General features: G+C 35.3%; 1 long non-coding RNA gene across 1 annotated transcript; it reads right to left on the bottom strand.

Annotated features, from left to right (window-relative positions):
* Positions 1-5,215: 5,215 nt before the first annotated feature.
* On the bottom strand, positions 5,216-12,298 carry LOC122112322. Its single transcript, XR_006148198.1, has 3 exons — positions 12,165-12,298; positions 9,314-9,316; positions 5,216-5,227 (listed from the first exon to the last, which is right to left on the bottom strand). It is a non-coding gene; the product is annotated as an uncharacterized LOC122112322 (long non-coding RNA).
* Between the last annotated feature and the right edge of the window lie 2,145 nt (positions 12,299-14,443).

Here is a 14,443-nt window from a genome sequence, read left to right as displayed (position 1 = left end):
AACTATTCATTGTAGAACTTGTTGATCAAAAGACTCTGAATACTAAAAGTGCAGGAGCAATCATGGTCAAAGACAGCAGTCATATCTACACTTGTTTTCCCCCTTTTCTCTATTTTTGTATACATTAATTTTAATTACTTTGAGGCAACAAAATTTAGTAACAAGTGTTTGACAAGCACCCATCATAATGGCTAAACTACAAAATCAGCATTACTTATGTCTGATCACCTATACAAAACTCATCAATTTTTCTTTTGACAAAAGATAGTAGAAATTCAAACAACAGGGGACAAACTACGAATTAAAGTCTTGTTTGCTAATCTAGCACCATAATTCCAGTCGTAGAGCCTCCCAAGGAGACAGAAGGAAGACCAGGGAATGATAAGGCTGTTGGAAGCAAAGAGGAGTTCTGAATTTGTGGTCCCATTTCTGCTCTGAGGGAACACCCAGGGTCTAGCAAGGAAGAAATGGCTGAGACAAGATAAGAACAGAAGCTTTGGGTCAGGAGGTAAAGGAGGGTTAAACAACATCCACCTGCTTATCTTTGCTTTCATGTGTTGCCACTAGGAAATGGAAAGGGACCAGTTTAGGTCCCTGGTACCCAGAAGGAAAAAGTTGGTATTTAGCATCCTGCTTTTCAGATCAGACTCTGTGTATTTTGGAGAAGTTGTTGCTCTGAACCTCTTAGGAAAATATTCGATCATTTCCTATAATAGGGAGAAGACATTGGATAAACACTCAATAGAATGGACTAAATTCACTAGATAAGGCAGAAATCAAAGAAAGGATGGAAGAGTCCTGAAGAAGATGCAGTAAGAAGAAATAGTTTAATCTGAACCCTGAAAGATTTTTTTTTAAAAAAGGTAGCTTCTCATTCTCTTTGGGATTATTTTATGCTTTAAAATTATTATCTTTCTTTGAGATAGACCTTACTACAACCACCAATATTTTGTGAGGGTCTTGAAGCTTATTGTTGCTAGCTTGCCCAAAGCTTACCAAAATGGGAGAACAGATAGCTGGATTTGAGACTAAAACCTCTTCAGGTCCTCTGTTGCTGACCTTTTCCTGCTTGGACCATGGAGGGGCAGTAATTATCTTTTGTCTTTCAAGTATGCCAGATCTCCCAGTCCTCCAAATTACTTCTTTATTTATTTTTTATTGTCAAGGTGATGTACAGAGGGGTTACAGTTGCATAAGTAAGGTAATAAGTACCTTTCTTGTCAAACTTGTTACCCCTTCCCTTATTTTTCTCCCACTTTTACTCCCCTGACCCCTCCTTCAAGTTGTACAGATTATTTCCAACATATTGTCTTGTGAATATGGCTCGTTCCCCTCTTGTTCCTTTGTCTCACTATTTGGATTTCAGAAAAACAAATTCATTGTACCACAGTTCACCTCTAATTGTTATGTCACATCATGTTCTTTCATGACAACATTGTTCCAAAAGAGTTGCTTTCAAGCAGCTCCTCTCTTAAGTTTTGTGTGGATTGTTGAAATGTTATAGTTTATCTTGAACTCATATTGATCTAAATGACCCTGAACCAGGGGTTAAAATTTTCCTAGCTTGGGAGATGTGAAGCTTTTCTTCAACACATATTCATGCATCAGACATTTGTTGAATACTAAAATGGGAAGGATTTTTATTACAAATGGGAAGAGGTGGAGGGAGCAGGCTTGTAATGTCTTCTGCTAAGAGATCTTGTAGCCATTCAGGAAAGCAGACACATGAATGAATATATTAACTGTACCATAGTGCATGCTATAATGTAAGTTAGTAGTTTTTTTCTTCCTTCAGCTTATCGCAAAACTAAAACCAATATCTTTGCTTTGGCTGTGACATGGAATAAATCTTATTTTGCCTCCTGGGACGGTGAAAGCTCAGTTGAGAATCTCATAAGTTCAGCCCAAATTTTCAGCAGAAAATTGATGAGAAATAACTGATTTTAAGAGAAAGAAAAGATGTAAGGTAGTTTGGCTTAGTAGAACCTGATCCAAATAGTCAGAGAAAAATTCAAGCTGTAATTATCTTAACAAGCAGGTAAAACAGTTACAAAAGTTAAATAATGAAACACTCATTATTTCACAATTGAATTATCCTTGGCATAAACAGACTTCTGTGTCATGTGCTATTTTATTATTGCTGGTAGAAGAAATTAATGTAGACTTTAGAGAGACCATTTAATGAGAATATCAATACTTTTAAATCTATAAATAACTAAACTATCCAAGGATACCTTTAAAGTTGTAAATCTCATCACTTCTGTACATTTAGAGGAGTATGACATTTTAGAATAAATTTTCAAACAGTCCAATATATTTCTATAATTTAGGTTTCTATAAAGTGGAATATTTGGTCACTTTTACTGATATGATAGTATATTCATCATTCTTGGAAATACAGATAAAGTAAATGACTGTTCAAATACTTGACAAGAAGTTTATGAAGAAAACTATGAATTATATAAATACAGAATACAGTATAATGAAAAGACACAGCAAATACTTTCTGTTTCATACACTCATATTTCTCAATTTTTTAAACCTTCCTCCAATATATTGCACAATATTGGAAGACATATAAATTGACAAGACATAGTGAAAAGGATATTTATTATGGCATTACCAGCAGAAAAAGAAAGCCCACAGATCAAAGCAGATGAGAGAGCTTTTTGCTATCTTCCATGAGCTTCCATTTACAATTTGTCACGTAAATTTTAGATGAAACCACATCTTGTAATAATGGGAAGATGAGTATCCCACAGGACAAGCTTTCTGTGAATCCTAAGGGCTTCTGATTTAAACTAGAGTTTGTCTTTTAATAGCGCTTAGATTTTGGACAATCAAATGCATTTTTCTTTTTAAAAAGTCACCGAACTATCTATATATACGTACTGTAACTGTCTTTGGGAATAAATTAAAAGACATGTCATTTCATGAATTTAGTACGCAGCTAGCTGTTTGTTCTTCACATTTGTTGGGTATCCTCCAACAATGCAATGGAAAGTCCAGTTATCTTTGCCTGGAGACCAATCTTGTATTTGTCCACTTTTCTCCATCTCCTCTGATACTTTCTATACCAGGAATTCTCAACCTTGAAATTCTAATGCTTAGAAGCAGAGGAAGATAGCAATCTCTACTACAAAGACATAGTAATCAAAACAGCTTGGTACTGTCACAAGAACAGACACCAGGACAAATGGAATAGACTTGAAAACTCAGAAATGAACCTAAAGACCTATAGCCATCTAATCTTTGATAAAGGAGCTAAAAAATAGAATGGAAGCAAGACAACCTCTTCAGTGAATGGTGCTGGCAAAACTGGTTAACTACTTGTAGAAAACTAAAGCTAGATCTTTATATATCACCTTGCACCAGAATCAACTCCAAATGGATCAAAGACCTCGGAGTCAAAACAAACACTCTGAAAACATTACAGGATGGAATAGGAGAAACCCTAGGTCTCCTTGGCACAGGCTGAAATTTTCTTAATAGAGACCCAGAAACACAAGAAATCAAAGAAAGGTTGGACAAATGGGATTGCATGAAGTTGCAGAGATTCTGCATGGCAAAGGACATAGCTTGCAAGATCAATACAAAGCCCACGGATTGGGAGAAGATCTTCACTAGCCATACAACAGACAAGGTCTCATATCTAAAATATACCTGGAACTTAAAAAATTAAATCCCCCAATAACAAATCTTCAAAGAAACAACTGCCCAATAAATAAGTGGGCTAAAGACTTAAAGAGAAACTTTTCTGAAGAGGAAAGAAGGATGACCAAAAGACACATGAAGAAATGCTCAATCTCTCTAGCCATAAAAGAAATGCAAATCAAAACAACATTGAGATACCACCTCACTCTAGTTAGAATGGCTATAATCAAGAACCCTAATTTTAAACAACACATGCTGGAGGGGATGTGGACAGAAGGGAACCTTACAGCATTGTTGGTGTAAACTTGTTCAACCACTTTGGAAAGCAGTATGGAGGTTCCTCAAAAGACTCCACATAGAGCTCCCCTATGACCCAGCAATCCCAATTTGGGGATTTACCCAAATGGTCACAAACAGGACCACACTAAAGCTACCAGCACGACTATGTATATTGCAGCATTATTTACCATAGCTAAGATATGGAAACAACCCAGATGTCCCTCGTAGATGAATGGATCAAGAAAATGTGGTATATATACACAATGGAATTCTATGCCTGCATCAGAAAGAATGATATTGCCCCGTTTATTAGGAAATGGAAAGGCTTGGAAAAAATTATATTAAGTAAGCCAGGCCCAAAGAAACATAGGTCCCCTGGTTTCCCTTATTTGCAATAACTAGTATATGTCTGAGACAAGCAGAAAAGGTCAGATAAGTTGATGTTAGGGGAATCAACCCCAAGATAAGTTTCAAATGTTTTTTGTTTTTTTTTCCTTTCATGCAATTGTTTCTATCATATTTATAAGATGATTTCTATGTTGCTTTGTATGTCCCTCTCCCACAGCATAACCCATATTTTCACTATATTTGATGTTGGTATAATTTGTGGAGAGGAAGGGACAAAAACAAATCATTTAACTAGGGATACAGGTGGACCCATTGCAACAATGAGATGTATAAGTTGTTATGTAGAGAACCGACCTTAACAACTTTGGTGGGCGGTCGGGGGAGGATCGGGTGGGAGGAGGGGAGGAGTATGGGAAGGGATGGGAAGGGGAAACAAGGAGGAGGCAAAAATGCTTGATAAGAAATGTACTCTTTATCTTGCCCATGTAATTGTAACTCCTCTGTATGGAATTCTCACAATAAAATAATAATAATAATAATTTTTAAAAAAGAAAAGAAAAAGGAGGAGGCAACAATGCTTGATAAGAAATGTACTCATTATGTTGCTCATGTAATTGTAACCTCTCTGTAAGGTATTTTCACAATAAAATAACTTATTAATAAAACTTTTAAAAAAAGAAATTCTAATGCTTATCACCAGGAATTATTGCAGTATAAAAGTGTAAGGAACCCATGTTTAAGTGAGTAGATAATATGATGTCAAACATACTAATGTATAAAGATTTTCTTCTTCTGTATCTTGTTTGATTTATCATGGCATTAATTTATTTGATGTCATTTTATTTTTATTTTTCATTTATTTTGTCAGTCATGGGGCTTGAACTCGGCTTGGGCGCTATCCCTTGCTCTTCAGCTCAAGGCGAGTGCTCTACAGCTTAAGCCACAGCTCCACTCCTTGTTATCTAGTGGTTTATTGGAGATAAGAGTGTCATGGGCTTTCCAGTCCAGGCTGGCTTTGAACCGTGATCCTCAGATCTCAGCCTCCTGAGTAGCTAGGATTACAGGCATGAGCCACTGGCTCCTGGCTTGATGTAATTTTAAATAGAGAAAAATTAAAAGGATAAATTTTGAAGAAGAAAATTTCACATTTATCCTTTTATAGTGCCTGTTGAATTCAGATATGAGAACATTTGCATTTTATACACAATCATAATGATATAGCTGTTTCACAAAACTAACTTGATTGTTTCTAATCTCATATCTTCATCTGTGCATATTCTGAAATTGTTCTGAACAGAAAGGAAAGAAAAAAAGGAAACAATGATTTTTCTATTTTCACTTACTTAAAATTATAAGTTAAAGTTAAGCATTGAACATACACAGAGGAGTAATGTATGCATGAAAAAAAATTGAAGGTCCTTTAGCTACATATATTTCCTTGAAAGTCTTTCCTATTTTCCTGCCTTGGAAACAATTGCAAACAGGAAATGTGGTCTCTTGAGATTTCAGATACCAGTCACAGGACACAATCATATATGTAATACCTTTACTGTGTTTATGGTAGTCTCTCTAAACAGCTATAAACCTTGGGGCTCCCTTAAAGTCCTCCTCAGATATGGTAAGTCTTAAGTGTCAATGGAGCAGCAGGGAAGATAATAACTGTCTACACTTCTCATAAGCTTGTTCTATTGTCCTATTGAATTTCACTTCCAGATGACAAGTTCACAGTTGCAATTTCAGAATTTCAGGATGACAACAGCAGAGTACTGAACCTAGTTTGGCTCCCTTCTAACTATGGGGAAAACATATCAGACTGTATAAGTATCATCTTCATGATGTCTCTGACAACGTAAGATCATATTTAATGAGTTATATTCTGTAGGATGTTTACCAGCACCCCTGCCCTTTACCTACCAGATGAAATAAGATGACTCTACCTAACTACTACCAGGCAAGTCAATAAAAAATATGCCTAGGCACTGTAGCTTTTCTCCAGCCCTCATCTCACTTGCAATATATTTCATTTTTCTCTTTAAGAAACTTACTACCATTTAAAAAAAATGTGTCCCTTATTGCTAAATTTCCACTGGGCAAAAATGCATCATTCTAGATGAAATCGTCCTTGCTTCTTTTCTTGTTTACAGTTGAACTACCTAACTAGTTTCTTTGGCTCTTAAGATTGATATCTCTTGTTCCATTCATTACAATCAAAACAATCATTCAAAGGATCTTGTCAGTCTCCTTAAATGCTTCAGTGATCCACCCCTTTATCCTCATATGCAAAACTCTGCCACTCTCACATCTCTGAAATGATGTCTCTGATCTTTACTTTCCTTTTTCATCCTAAACTTAGCTTTTTAAATGTTCCATAGCATTGAGACCCTATTCAGGAATAAAGAACCCTTCTACAAGCTGTTTTCTGCTAAGCTAGAATATTCCTTACAGCACGGGTGACTATTTATGTTTCCAAATTTAAAAATTATTTCCTGAATGTGAGTTCTCTGGATCATTAAAATAATACAGCTATGTAGTCATTCTTTATGATAATATCATGTTTATTTTCACACAACCTTTTTTAAACTCTCTTTTCTTAAAATTATATTTGCCTCTGTCCATTATCCTTGCCACCAAAACTATTTCATAAGAATAGAAATATGTCTGTTTTCTCCTATTCTCTTCCCAGTGCTCCATATAGAAAAAAGCACAAGAAATAGTTTTTCAATATTTGTAGCATGTGACTCAAACATCTATTGCATATTAATTACTGAATATGTGGAAGATTAAAGGGACATAATATCTTCATTTTCTTCATTCATGAAAAACTTGTAAGCCTATTACTTTGATGTTTAAAGCCAGCCAATCCAGGGGTTTCTTTCTATTCACTCTTTATATTTTACTTTAAACACTATTATGTTTCATCTATTAGTTTGCACAGACCTGTAGACAGATGTGTGGAAATTCAAAACTACTTTACTATATCCCCTATACTAAACTTAATGTTGCAAATATTATTAGAACTCAGCTAATACTTGTGTCATCAAATACATTGTTATTATCATGAAGAAAACACATTAGACAGAGAACCAGAAGATATTATGAGTCTTGGTTTTATTGTAACAGCATTTATGTCTTCTAAGATTCCTATGCTAGCTTTCATTTTCAGCTTTAAACATGGGCTCAGTCTTTGGAGTTCTGTAGGTTTTAAAATTTCATAACATCTATAAAATTTATGGGTATTGCTTTGAGATAAGAAACAATATATAAGGAAGACTCAACGTGATCTATATAATATGAAATGTTCTCTGGTAATTATTTAAAAATTCAAGTCCACAAGGGTTCAAAGATTTCTTATTTTCTCCCAAAATGAAGTCTTTGGGGAAACTCAAGAAATATGTACTGAATATTGAAACAAATGTAAAAAGCCCAAACATGTCAGAGTAAAAGCAAATTCTTCATTTTTAACAATAATCTAATTTTGATGTCCACATTGTTAGCAAAAACTAGAAAAGATTGGTATTGCCAAAGTAAACTCTGAAAATTAGACCAAGTAAAGCTTTATCTTCAGTGTAATTCCAAAGTCCTATGTTTGTGAAGGGGAAGGAAAGTACGTACACAAATGGATTCCTTCAACCCTTAATGAAGACAAGATGTAGTGTTTGTCCTTGGTAAAATTGTGTTTGGCCATTTATCTCAGTGGCATTCTATCAATTCTGCATCACCCCAATCTACCTTCCATTCACTGCCCATCAATTTCCACTTGCAGAACAAGATTTATAATTGTCAGAAGTCAACCAGCCACTCTGAGATGCTGCAGGGCCATAGGTATCTTTCAAGTGTATGTGTGTGTGTGGAAGGGATGAAGGGGGGGGAGAATACAGAAGGAAGGGATTGGTATTAATTGGCATCTTGCCCTTCTAGTGATCTCTCCCTGCTCTCCCATCACCTAGTTCTAATATCGGCATTCTCCCAGAACCATGGCACTCAGGCCTAAAACTCCTAAATGAACTTCCGTCGATTCCTCAAAAACATGGCCACTCTCACTGCTGTTTCCTCTTCCCGACCATTGATGGAGCTGATTGGTTTGCATTATTGATAAAGACCAGCAGTGCCCTCCATTTGCACTGCTTTGTGTTTGCCAAGATTCAATGATATTTGTCACGTTACATTCATGACTTTAGAGGTGGAAATCTTTTTAGTGCTCATTTTTTCCAAAGCCTTACCCACTACAGAACTTCTCTTTATTATATCCTCAAAGCTTACTCTATCTTCTAGTTTTTGCTAGAACTACATTCAGAGGTTGAGAACGCTACTTTTTGATGGGCTTTATTGTACTGTTTAATATATCTAAGTGGTAAAAAGTACTTCTGACTTCCCACTAACTGATCTCAGCCCTGTCTCTCATCTGAAGCAACACAAAATATGATTATTTCTCTTTTCCTCTTAGGATGTCATGGTAGATGTCACATTCCTATCAATTATAAATTCATAGCTAAATATCACGCAGCCTGGGAGAAAATTCACAATTATGCTTTGTTTGGCTTATGTAATGATGCTCCTATTGGTTTTAAAATGAAGTCCAATTTATTGGTGTTCAGTAATCCTTATGTAGTGCTTAGTATACATACATATATAGTACACATACATATATACATATGTATGTATCTATAGAGATCTTTAAGATGTCCAATAAATATTCAAACATTCACTACTCATAATTATCCTAGGATCTAGAGTCATATTATCCCTTTATTAGTCATACTGCCTTTCTGTTGATGAGAAAACTGAAGCACAGAACACAAGTCAATGGAATAATTAACATTGAAACCCAGGCAAAACTGGCTTCTCTGAGCTTTTCCTTCTTAGTCATAACACTGTGCTATGAGATGTAAAACATTAATATTGCATAGAGAAATTGAATTTTTGTCTTCTGTTTGAGCAGGATTTTGCAGGTAAGGAGCTAAACAGCCCATGAGGCAAGAAAATTTAGTGAACACTGGAATTTTCATCTAGGTGACAAAATGTGGTCTTCTACTGGCTACAAAGACAAATTCTATTTCTTGAGATATCTTTCGTTTATGTCCTCTACGTAATTCAATGGACTATTCCAAAGCAATGTTTTTCTTTTTTCAGTTTTATGTGCTCAGAGTTCAAGGGTTTTGAATTAAGAAAAGTAATAGAAAACATAATAGACACGAAATAAATTTGATAAGACTTACTTGAAGTTTCCTTTTATGTGACTATCGCAAAGACTATCAAAGATTTTAATTATAAGAATAAAAGTAGACTTGGAAAACAAATAATAAAGGTAATTGTGTACAAAAATTGAAATCTGGCAGAATTAAAACTATTGGAAAACATATTGATATGATATGCTAGCTATTATGATAGTATTAAATAATGATGACTATGAGCTAAATTTCCTATCCCTGATGTAGAACATAGGCAATTCTATGATTTTACTATGTTGCATGAATATCTTTATCTTTAGGAACCCATTGGGATTTTCTTTGAATAAGTTAGGGAAAATCTGTGTATTATATATGATGGATTTATATGTGAATTGATTTATGGCAGCCTCCCTTCAGTCATTCATGCAATATCTTTGAGTATGTAGAATAAGCAGCAATCTTTTAAAAACTCTCTTCTTCACGCTCATGGTATTGTCCTGCATACAAGGAACTGTAAAAATACTAAATTCTACATTGTGAAAATCTTCCAGATTCATCTTTCTATTTATTCTGATACCTTTACATTGATACCTTTCTTTGACCAAACCTTGTGGATCCCAACCATTTTTGCTTTTGTTTCTCATATTTTGAAAAATATCTTTTTATTGTAATGATACTGTACAGTGGGTTACAGTTACATGAGTAAGGACATGAGAATATTTCCTAACAACATTGTTACCCTCTCCTTTTTTTCCCCTTAACACCCTTTTTTTTTCCTCACCTCCCTAACTTGTCCCTCCCCACTCCCAAAACTGTAAAGTTTGTTATCAACATAGTGTCTTGTACGTCTCATGGTTACAATGGATCAAACTGTATCCTTATTTCAGCATTTTGTTATTTCCTTTCCCTCCCCAAATTAGAAAAATATATATAGAAGATGCAGGGCACCAGAATCAAATACAGTGATAAAAGGGCTTGTACCGTGGGGAAGAACATACCCAAGAAACAAAAAAAAAAAAAAAATGACACAGTACATGATAAATACATTAAAAACAATACCAACAAAGATAAAACCTCTTGTGTCCCTATCTAGGGGTTTATTTCGCTTAGCATCAGCTTATATGTTCATATGTACATAGTTTTTGACACTTTCTGCTTGTCCTAGACATGTACTCATTATTGCAAATAAGGGTAACCACGGGACCTATGTTTCTTTGGGCCTGGCTTACATCACTTAATAAAATTTTTTCCAAGTCTTTCCATTTTCTAACAAATAGGGCTGTGTCATATTTTCTGATGGAGGCATACAATTCCATTCTATATATAAACCACATTATCTTGATCCTGTCATCTACTGAGGGGCATCTGATTTGGTTCCATATCTTAGCTATAGTGAATAATGCTGTGATAAACATAGTTGTGATGGTAGCTCTAGTATGGCCTTGTTTGTGATCATTTGGGTAAATACTCAGGAGTGGGATTGCTGGGTCATAGTGGAGCTCTATGTGGAGTCTTTTGAGGAACTTCCATACTGCTTTCCAAAGTGGTTGAACACTTTTACACTCCTACCAACAATGCAGTAAGGTTCCCTTCTGGCCACATCCCCTCCAGCATCTGTTGTTACTAGATTTCTTGATTGTAGCCATTCTCACTTGGGTGAGGGTATCTCAATGTTGTTTTGATTTACATTTTTTTTTTTATGTCTAGAGAAGTTGAGCATTTCTTCATGTTTCTATTGGCCATTCTTATTTCCTCTTTCGATAACTTTCTCTTTAAGTCTTTAGCCCACTTAGTAATTGGGCAGTTTTTTCTTTGATGATTTTTTTGGAGGATTAAAATTTTTGAGTTCTGATTGTATTTTAGATTATGAAACCCTTGTCCATTGTATTGCTAGTGAAAAACTTCTCCCAAGCTGTGGGCTTTCTATTAATCTTGTTAGCTATGTCCTTTGTCATGCAGAAGCTCTGCAGTTTCATGCACTCCCATTTTTCCACAACTTTTCTTCGATTTCTTGTCTTTCTGGGTCTTTAATAAGAAAATTTTGGCCCGTGCAAAGGAGCCCTAGAGTTTTCTAATTTTGCCAGCACCATTTGCTGAAAAGGCTGTCTTCCTTCCATTCTATTTTATAGCTTCTTTATCGAAGATTAGGTGGCTATAGGTCTGTGGTTTCATTTCTGGGTCTTCAGTTCTATTCCCTTGGTCCTCAGGTCTGTTCTTGTGCCAGTACCAAGCTGTTTTGATTACTGTGGCTTTGTAGTAGAGTTTCCAATTTGGTATTGGTATTTCTTCAGCACTGTAAATTCTGCTAATGCTTGTTTTGCGATTCGGGATCTTTTATTGTTCCATATGAACTTTTGGATTACTTCTTCTATTTCCTTGAAGAATGAGGTTGGTTGGGATATTGATAGGTATTGCATTGGATTTGTAGATAACCTTGGGCATTATCACCGTTTTCAAGATGTAAATCGTCCCAATCCAGGAGCATAGATGTTTTCCAATTCTTCAGTTCTGCTTTAGTTTCCTTTTCAGGTTTTTAATGTTTTGATCATAGAGGTCTCTCACTTCTTTAGTTAACTCCTAGGTATTTTATTTTATTTTTATTTAATTTTATTTATTTATTTACATTGTCAGTCATGGGGCTTGAACTCTGGGCCTGGGCACTGTCCCTCAGCTCTTCAGCTCAAGTCGAGTGCTCTGCCACTTGAACTACAGCACCACTTCCAGTTTTCTGGTAGTTTATTGAAGATAAGAGTTTCACAGACTTTCCTCCCCTGGCTGACGTTGAACTGCATTCCTTATATCTCACCTCCTGAGTAGCTAGGATTACAAGCATGAACCACCAGTGCCCGATGGTGTTTTATTTTTTGTGAGCTATTACAAAAGGAGTTGCTTTCCTGATTTCAGCCATGCTCTTCTTGCTATTTGAATACAGAAAATTCATTGATTTATGAAGGTTAATTTTATATTCTGCTAATTTGCCAGCTTGAGTAACTTGGGAGTGGAGTCCATGGGCCTCTTTAAATATAAGAAAATGTCATCTGCAAAGAGGGAGAGTTTTAATTCAGCTTTCCTTATTTGGATCCCCTTTATGTTTGCATCTTGTCTTATTGCTCTAGTTAAGCATTCTAATACTAAATTGAAGTGAAGTGGGGAGAGTAGACATCCTTGTATCATTCGTGAATTTAGAGGAAATAGCTTTAGCTTTTTGCCATTTAGTATAATGCTAGCTGTAGGTTTATATACAGCCTTTATTATATTGAGGAATGTCCCATAGATTCCTAGTTTTTCAGAGCTTTCATCATAAAGTAGTGTTGGATCTTGTCAAATGCTTTTTCTGCATCTATTGAGACAATCATGTTGTTCTTATCCTTGCTTTTGTTGATGTGGTGATGAATTATATTAATTTATTTGTGTATATTGAACCAGCTTTGTATCCCTGGAATGAATCCTGTTTGATCATGGTGTATGATTTTTCTTTTGTTTTCTTTTTTTCTATGAGTTGTTGAAGTCAATTTGCCAAAATATTGTTGAGAAATTTTGCGTTGATATTCATCAAAGGAATAAATGAACCTCAAGATAAAGATACAAGTGTTTTTTTCTTTCTTAGTATTGTTTCTAATGTATTTATAAGGTACTATGTGATTTTTTTGTTGTTTTGTATGCCCCTCCCCTATGATATAACCCCTTTTTTCACTGTATTTTGATGTTGGTGTAATTTGGGGAGCAGAAGGGAAAAAAACAAATTGTTTAAATAGGGATACAGGTTGACTCATTGCAACAATGAGATGTCCAAGACACTATGTTGAAAAACAAACTTTACAATTTAGGCGGGGTGGGGGGGATGTTGTTTTGGAGATGGGGGGAAGGATGGGAGGGAGTAAACAAAGGAGGAGGCAACAATGTTTGATAGGAAATGTACTCATTACCTTGCTCATGTGATTGTAACCCTTCTGTACAGTATTTTCACAGTTAAAAAAATAAAGAAATGGGTCTTTAGTTCCCTTTTTTAGATGAGCCCCTGCCTAGTTTTGAGATGAAGGCTATGATTGCTTCATAGAAAGAGTTTAGTAGTGAACTTTCTATTTGAGTTTCATCGAAGATTTGGAGGAGTATTGTTGTGAGTTCTACTTTGAAGACCTTATAGAATACAGCCGTAAATCCATCCTGTCCTGGGCTTTTCTTGGATGGTATGTCTCTTATTGCTGTTTCTATTTTGATGCTTGATATGGATATGTTAAGCACATTTAAGGCATCTTACTTTTGTTTGGTCATGTCAATATTTGCTAGAAATTTGCCCATTTCTTTCAGATTCTCAAACTTATTAGCATACAGGTTTGAGGAGTATTCCCTTATAATGTTCTGAATCTTGGTTGTTTCTGTGCTGTTTCCATTCCTTAGTTCCCTGAGTTTTTTATTTGTATTAATATTTCTTTAGCTTCATCATGCTCACACATTTCCGTTTCACGCTCACACAGAGTTCTTTGCAGGCTTTAAATATTTTCATTCAGCATGTTACCATTAGTGTTTGTAGGGCATCTGGGAAACTCCCCTCTGGATTATTCATTAAGTGCTCTGTTGCCTGATTATCATGAGTGGGAGTTGAGATACCTGGACTTGCTATTTTTCTTGTGTTTCTCTGGCTTGTTCTGCCCACTTGGGTATTAAAGCAAAACCAATTCCACATTAGAACACTATTTTAAGGCAAGCATCAACCTGTAGTTGCACAGATTGTTTGACGCAATCAAAATAAGTATAGATACAATCTATAAGTATAGATTGTATCTATAGATACAATCTATACTTATAGATTGTATCTATAGATACAATCTAGATTTACAACAAACCACTAGGGATCATTGGACTAAGAAAATCAAACAAAGAGTCAGCTGATCAGAAATTAATAGGTTTAGTGATAATTTTGAGAAAATAATATTAGAGGAATCTAGGCATGGAAAGGAGAGAGCGAATATAATAAAGATCTAAATGCAGAGAGA

The sequence above is a fragment of the Dipodomys spectabilis genome, unplaced genomic scaffold (genome assembly GCF_019054845.1).
Source record: "Dipodomys spectabilis isolate Male_0828 unplaced genomic scaffold, ASM1905484v1 ptg000094l, whole genome shotgun sequence".
NCBI lineage: Eukaryota > Metazoa > Chordata > Mammalia > Rodentia > Heteromyidae > Dipodomys > Dipodomys spectabilis.
This window is presented reverse-complemented; position numbering and strand designations above follow the sequence as displayed.